Genomic DNA, 6,449 nt, shown 5'->3' on the forward strand with positions numbered 1-6,449 from the left:
TTTATTTCGGGTATCCATTCTGAAGGTTTCTATGAAAAATTCTGCACATAGTAGGCGAAGTTGAACGGTTACAAGGAGAAGTGGGAAACAGCCTGCCTGCCTCATCCTAGAGAGGACATTATTGACTCAACTGTCCTTTTCCTGTCAGTAAATGGCCCTCCTGGAGAATGACGGGATCTTTAGGTAAGCAGTGTGAGGTGTTGGTGGGACCTTTTACTTTTCCTAGGACTTCAGCATGGACAACCTGCTAGCCAGAACCCTGCTCTCGCTGCTATTTATGTCTCCGTTAAGAGCCAAATTTTCTTGTGGTAAAACTCCGGAAATGAGTTTCAGGAAGCACTACTAATCCATATTTATTTGTATGCTGCTAAAATATGCTCTCTGGCTTCTATTTAAGGATTCTGTGAATTTATGAGGATAATAGTTTGCCTCAAACAGTCAAATACCTTATGGAAGAAATAGTCCTCAGATACCTGCATACGGTTGCTGTGTGCAGGGCAAGTGTCCTAGCCACTGTACTCTCTAGCCCCTCTAATTTAGAGATTGTTACGCCGGCATATTGAACCTGTTCTTTACTGTTCTCCACCTGTATCCTGTTTCACATGATGAGTGTACTACTTCTTAGTTGACAATCCACTGTTTATGGATTAAGTGTGGAATTTGTGAGTCAAAAGGCTCTGGGCATTTGCAGTTTTTCAGAGCCAGCAGTAAGTAGACCCACAAGCTGACTCTGGCTTAGTCCTCATCCTGGTATCTAATCTACAGCCCTTTCCAGACCAGTGCCAGTCTTAGTTGTGTTACGGACTGTTTTTCCCTAAACGTGATGAAAAACCCTCACCTGGCTCTTCCTGGCCAATGAGACACCTCTATGCCAGCCATTGCCCAGAACCCGGTTCTCAGACTAGACTGGAGTGGCGCAAAAATTTTGGAACGTGCAAGGGCCAAAAATCAATTCAGAATCAAAAGCATAATTCATGAAGTAACTGGCAGCGCTACACCTGTGTTAAGTTTGGGTAAAAAAGTGATAGCGAATGGAAAAAGTAGAAACAGCTCTGGTGTAGACTAGCCTGGTCTAGGAACAGATCAGGATGAAGTAGCTAGAGGAAGGCAGAGAGGGTTGGGATATGGGGGTGGGGAGCTTGGTCCCTAATGCCCAGCCAGGTGCGCCCCCCCCACACACACACACCTCTACTTCCGTATGTACAAATCTCAGGTAACTTAGGCCTCCACTCATCATACTGCCCCTTGATGTTTCTGACCTCAGCTAGGTTTGTTTCTGCTGTATCTGCAATATTGACAATACCCGTTAGTTAAGTATTTTTCTACCTGTCCAGAAAACTACCTAGGCCCAGAAGGGAAAAGGTTCCTCAACTTCCACCTTGGATCCAAATTTCTGTCAGTAGTGCCCTACTGACACTCAGATTGACTTTGAGGGGGCACCACTGTCAATTCTAGTGTGTAATATTGTGGCCATCTCTCAACTAAAAACCCTCCTAAGGGCAGGGAAGAGCATTCAAACAGTTGAACACATGCTTTGCGTGAAGGCACCTCGTTTCATCCCCAAGCGCCACCAAAAGCGATCTCTGAACCAGAAATGGTCCCAGAGCACTGCTGAGTGTGGCCCCAAAACAAAGACCATCTGGAGGGGCTGGAGCAAAGTACAGTTGGTTGGACGTTTGCCTTGTGTGTAACTGACCTGGATTCAATTCCTGCCGTTATATATGGTATCCCGAGCACCTCCAGGAGTAATTCCTGAGTGCCGGGCCAGATGTGAACCCCCTCCCCCCAAAAAAAAATATACTACCCTGAACTGTCTGAGATCCCAGGCAGACAGGTGGGGACAAGTGATCCTAAGAGGAGAAGTTAACAAAGGACATTAGCCTTAGATTACCTGAGGAGGGTATGCATGGGCTGCTTACTGGACATGCTCTAAGGCAGGAGTCCAGGGACAGTCCTTTTTCTAGGTCACCAGCTCTCACACCACCTCACTATCGACCTGTGTTTCAGATTTTGGCAACCTCTGCCTTTGGCTGTATGCTAGGTGTAGGGGGGCTTTCACCTAGGTACAATGCAACCAGGGGTTCAGTTTCCTTAGCTATCAGCTCCACTTAAAATTACGGCTGAGGGATGAATGCTGCCACTCTAAGGGGGAAATCAAGTGCTAACAGGGCCTGGAGTTCTGAACCCTTCAGGCCTCTACATTGCCTTGTCTGCATACTCCACCCCCAAACTGAGCATCCTCAGGCAGGCAGCACTTGTACTTTGCCTTTGTTTTCATTTTTTGTTCCATGAGAATCTTGCCCATTCTGCGGCACTTGGGGTACTGTGACACTTCACCTCATGTCAAACAGCTACGCTTGCGCTGGGTCATGTGTCTCCTAGGTCACTGGCCTTTGAGGATCCCCACGCTGTTCTGTACCTTTGATCTTTGGCACCTCTAGCACAGCAGCCCTGTTCTGCATCCTGAGCGCCCTCTACAGCCCATGCCTGGCTCTGCATTTCATGGTGTCCTGGTTAGGGAGCACTGCAGTTACTCCCCTGTGTTCCAAGGAGTCTGGGCAGAAAACAGGACTCAAACTTTTTATTTTCTTTTTATTTTCTTTTTGGGTCACACCCGGCCGATGCTCAGGACTCACTCCTGGCTCTGCACTCAGGTCTTATCCCTGCAGTGCCTAGGGGGCCGTATAGGATGCTGGGAATTGAACCCGGGTCGGCTGCGTGCAAGGCAAACGCCCTACTCGCTGTGCTATTGCTCCAGCCCCTCAAATTCTTCTTTAGCTAGCACACAACATAATGAAAAAAAAAAACAGCGTTGGCATATATCTGTGGAGGATCCTCACCCACTCTTGGCAGCAGTGTCAACTGGTTCATCCCCTAAGGAAAACTATTTTGACACATCTCCCCCAAATGAAGAATTTAGTTTCCATACCACCCAGCAGTTCCACTTCTTGGCATCTACCCCAAGGACCCAAAAACACACTTTGGAAATTTGTGCTCCTATGTTCATTGCAGCAGCATTCTCAGTAGCCAAGATCTAGAAACAACCCATGTCTAAGAACAGATGAATAGATAAACTGCAGTACATTTAGTGATAAAAGATGAAATGCAATTTGCCACTTCCTGGATGGAATTAGAAAGTATCGTGCCGAGTTACGGCAAGAAAAAGACATAAAGAATGATCCCTCTCATTCGTGGGATATAAAGAGATGGTAAGAGAATAACAAATGGCCAAAGACAACAGAACCCAGGAATTGGCCTAATGGAATTGAATTTGCCATGGAGGGATGGGTGGAAAGGGACCTGGGTCAGTGGTGAAGAAAAGCAGACATTCCTGATGGAGGGTGAGGTGTTGGAACAATGTATGCATGAAGCCCCATCATCAATAGTATTGAACACCATGGTACCTCAGAGGAAACAAATACACCCCCCCAAAAAAAACTCTAGAGAAACTGGCCGCCTTCTCTCAGTCTGCCAGATCTCTCCCCTGACACTCCCACCCTTCCACACCACACAGCAAAGCCAGCCTGCCAGAATTCGAGTTTATGCTCTGCCATTCTAGCAGCTGTGTGGTCTTGTGAAGTGACTTCACCTCTCTGAACCGGAACTGCCCCGTCTGTAAAATGGACATCACACAGCACCTTCGCTGGAGGCCTTGGAGACGACGAAAGGAGTAAGAGCTTGTGAGGCCACCTTCACGCTTGTTGAAGAGGTGCCAGGTCTTCCTGGCTAGGAGGTAGGTCCCTTGTGAGGAGCAGAGGGAAGTAACTGTGGGGATGGGGTCTGGCAGGCAGGTGATCAAGGGGAACAACAGCACCCTTTGGTCAGCACCCTCTGTTAGAAGGCCTGAAGGGAGCCCTGTCCCCTGTGGGCTGCAGGTCCTCCATGTGACTGACTCTCCAAGAGCCTGGGGGAGACTCAGCCCCTCCAGCTTCCCAGTACTTAAGTGAGGGAGTTGGTGCCTATCCCCTGGAGGGCGGACATAAAGCACCGCCTCAGAGGCCTCGACCCTGCACAGGGGACTGTCCCTGCTCTCATTCTAGTCCCCCCTGGGGAGAGAGCAGAAAAGTGCTCTAGGACTGGGTAGATGCTCAGATGACTGGGGCCTTAGACCCAGGAGCCCTGGGTTCCATCCGGGCACCCCATGCTCCTCCCATGCTGCTGGAGCACTGAGCCAGTAGTAGCCGCCCCGCCCCCAGCACCACCCGTGTGTCCCCACATCTCCACCCAGCAAAAAGCCAAAGAGCACTGGGGGGCAGGGGGGGGGGAAGAGCACAGTCCCTGCTGTGCTGACAGATGAGATAGCACTTCCTAGAACGTGTTTCTCACTCACTCCAGTCCCTGTGTTCCAGTTTGCTCTGAGGCAAAGCCCTACCTGACCAAATGTAAGATTCCGAGTTACCAGCGCCTGATCGGGAAAGGTTGGTCACGGCGAGCTCCCTGAAGGCAGGGACGTTACACTAATGCACCGCGACTGATGGGGTCCAGGAAGTGAGCAGTGTAATGGCAGGTGGGAAAGAGCAAATGTCGCAAAAGGGAGTTTAAAATAAAGTATACTGGGAGCGGAGTGAGGGAAGGAGCTACGGGGCCTGGCAGAGGGAGCCAGGGCAGGTGCCGATGCGGTGAAGCATCCCGGAGTGCTTTGGGGCCCCTCTCGGTCGGTGTTGCGGGGTGATTTGACTTGGACGTCTTCTCCCCCGCTCCGAAGACGACGAGAGAAAGAAAAGGAGAAAGATCCAGTCCCCAGTGCGACCCACGTTGGCGCCCCTCCAGGGAACGTCCAGGGCCAGAGGACCCCGGGCAGCCCCCCGCGGGGCGGCGCTCGTGCCCGGCTCGGGGCCGCAGTCTCGCCGCAGCGCCGGCCCCGCCCCCGCTCCTCCCCGTCCCCCGCGGCCGCGGCCCCAGCGGCTCCCGAGCCCCGGTCGGCGCCGAGCGCAGGTGAGCGTCCGCCCGCGGGCCCCCGCGCCCCGGCTCCGACGACCCCCGCGCGCCGGCAGCCGCGGGGCGCAGAGATCGGGGGCTGGGCTCCCGCGCGGCACTCGCAGGCTCTCCGCAGGGCCCAGCGCGACCCCCTTGGCGGCCGTCGGGGAGGAGGGGGCAGCTGGGCGGGGGTCGCGCGGCGGCACGTGCGCGGGAGGCTTGCACCTGAGCCCGTGGGGGAGGTGAGCGCGCCGCGCACCCCGAAACTTGGGAGCTTGGGCTGAGGCGCTCGGATGCCATCTGGAGGAAGCCTGCGAGCCAGCGGGGCTGGAGCTGGGCATGGGCCCCCGAGGGAGGAGGTTCTGGATAGTGGGAACTGAGGGGGTGCGGGGGGGGGCGCTGCCCAGCCGGCCGGGACGGGGGGGCTCGTGGGACAGGACCCAGCCTGCTGGTGCGCAGTTAACACCCCCCACACACTCTCTAAGAACTTTCTCCCCAGCGTTAGTCAGCTTGTGGCAGGAGGCAGCACTCCGACAGAACTTGGGGTTCCCCTGTTGTGCCCCTTGCTGGAGCCCTTGCCTGTGAGTCGACACTGGGTTTGCAGCAGGCAGGAGGGCTCCGAACTGAGCACAGTGCAGGGTCATATGGGGCTGCCTTGGAACCAGGTCAAATGGTCAGGGCTAAGGGATCACCAGGTGCAGCCCCCTTGCCTGCTCCTAGACCTCGCCCGCCTTTGATTCCTCAGTCTCTCCACTAGCTGCCAGGCATGCCCTCAGCACCAGGGGCCTGATGGACAAGTGTGAAGGGGAGGGGGGCGCAGCGAGGGGCGGGAGCCAGGGCCGCTCAGGCCCTCTCTTCCCCAGGCCCGGCAGTCCCGGGCCCGCCGCCCACTTCTGCTCACCATGGAGCTGGGTTTCCCTGGGGACCGGCCTGCCCAATCCCACCCCCTCTCCCGGCCCTGGCGCACACTGGGGTGGAGGAGTGGAGGCCTCTGCCTCCTGCACTCTCCTCCCTTGCTCTGTCCTCCAGGACCAGCCACCCTCGGCCACTGCTGGGCTGGGAGCAAGGAGCTGCGGGCCCCAGGAGGAGGTAGGTGTCCAGCGACCGGCCTCCAGGGTAGGGCAGGGCCCTGCTCACTGTCAGTTCTGTGGGAGGAAGGGGAGTGGAGGGCCCGGGGCATTCTCCTCTGCTCGGGCCTCTCTGGAGAGCAGGAGGTGCTGGGCTCCCCGACAGTCGCCCTCAGGGAAGCTGTCCTGGACAAAGCTGCCTGTGGGCTGGCACTGACAAGGTGGCTGAGGTTGGGGCCCACATGGCCCCTGCCATTGTGCCAGCATCCCAGGAGGGGTACTAAGCCGCAGGGGAGGTGCCCACCAGTGTTCTGTTCCTCTAGGATGGGGCTCCCCTATCCACAATGGTTGCCAGCTCAGAGGCGGATTCACATGTGAACCCCTTACCCAGTCTGAGTCTCTGCCGAGCCATCAAAGCTGTGGTCCCCACTCATGTTCCCCGCCTGTCTGCCCACACCCCAGGTC

This window comes from Sorex fumeus, unplaced genomic scaffold (genome assembly GCF_029834395.1).
Source record: "Sorex fumeus unplaced genomic scaffold, SorFum_2.1 ptg000043l, whole genome shotgun sequence".
Taxonomy (NCBI): Eukaryota; Metazoa; Chordata; class Mammalia; order Eulipotyphla; family Soricidae; genus Sorex; species Sorex fumeus.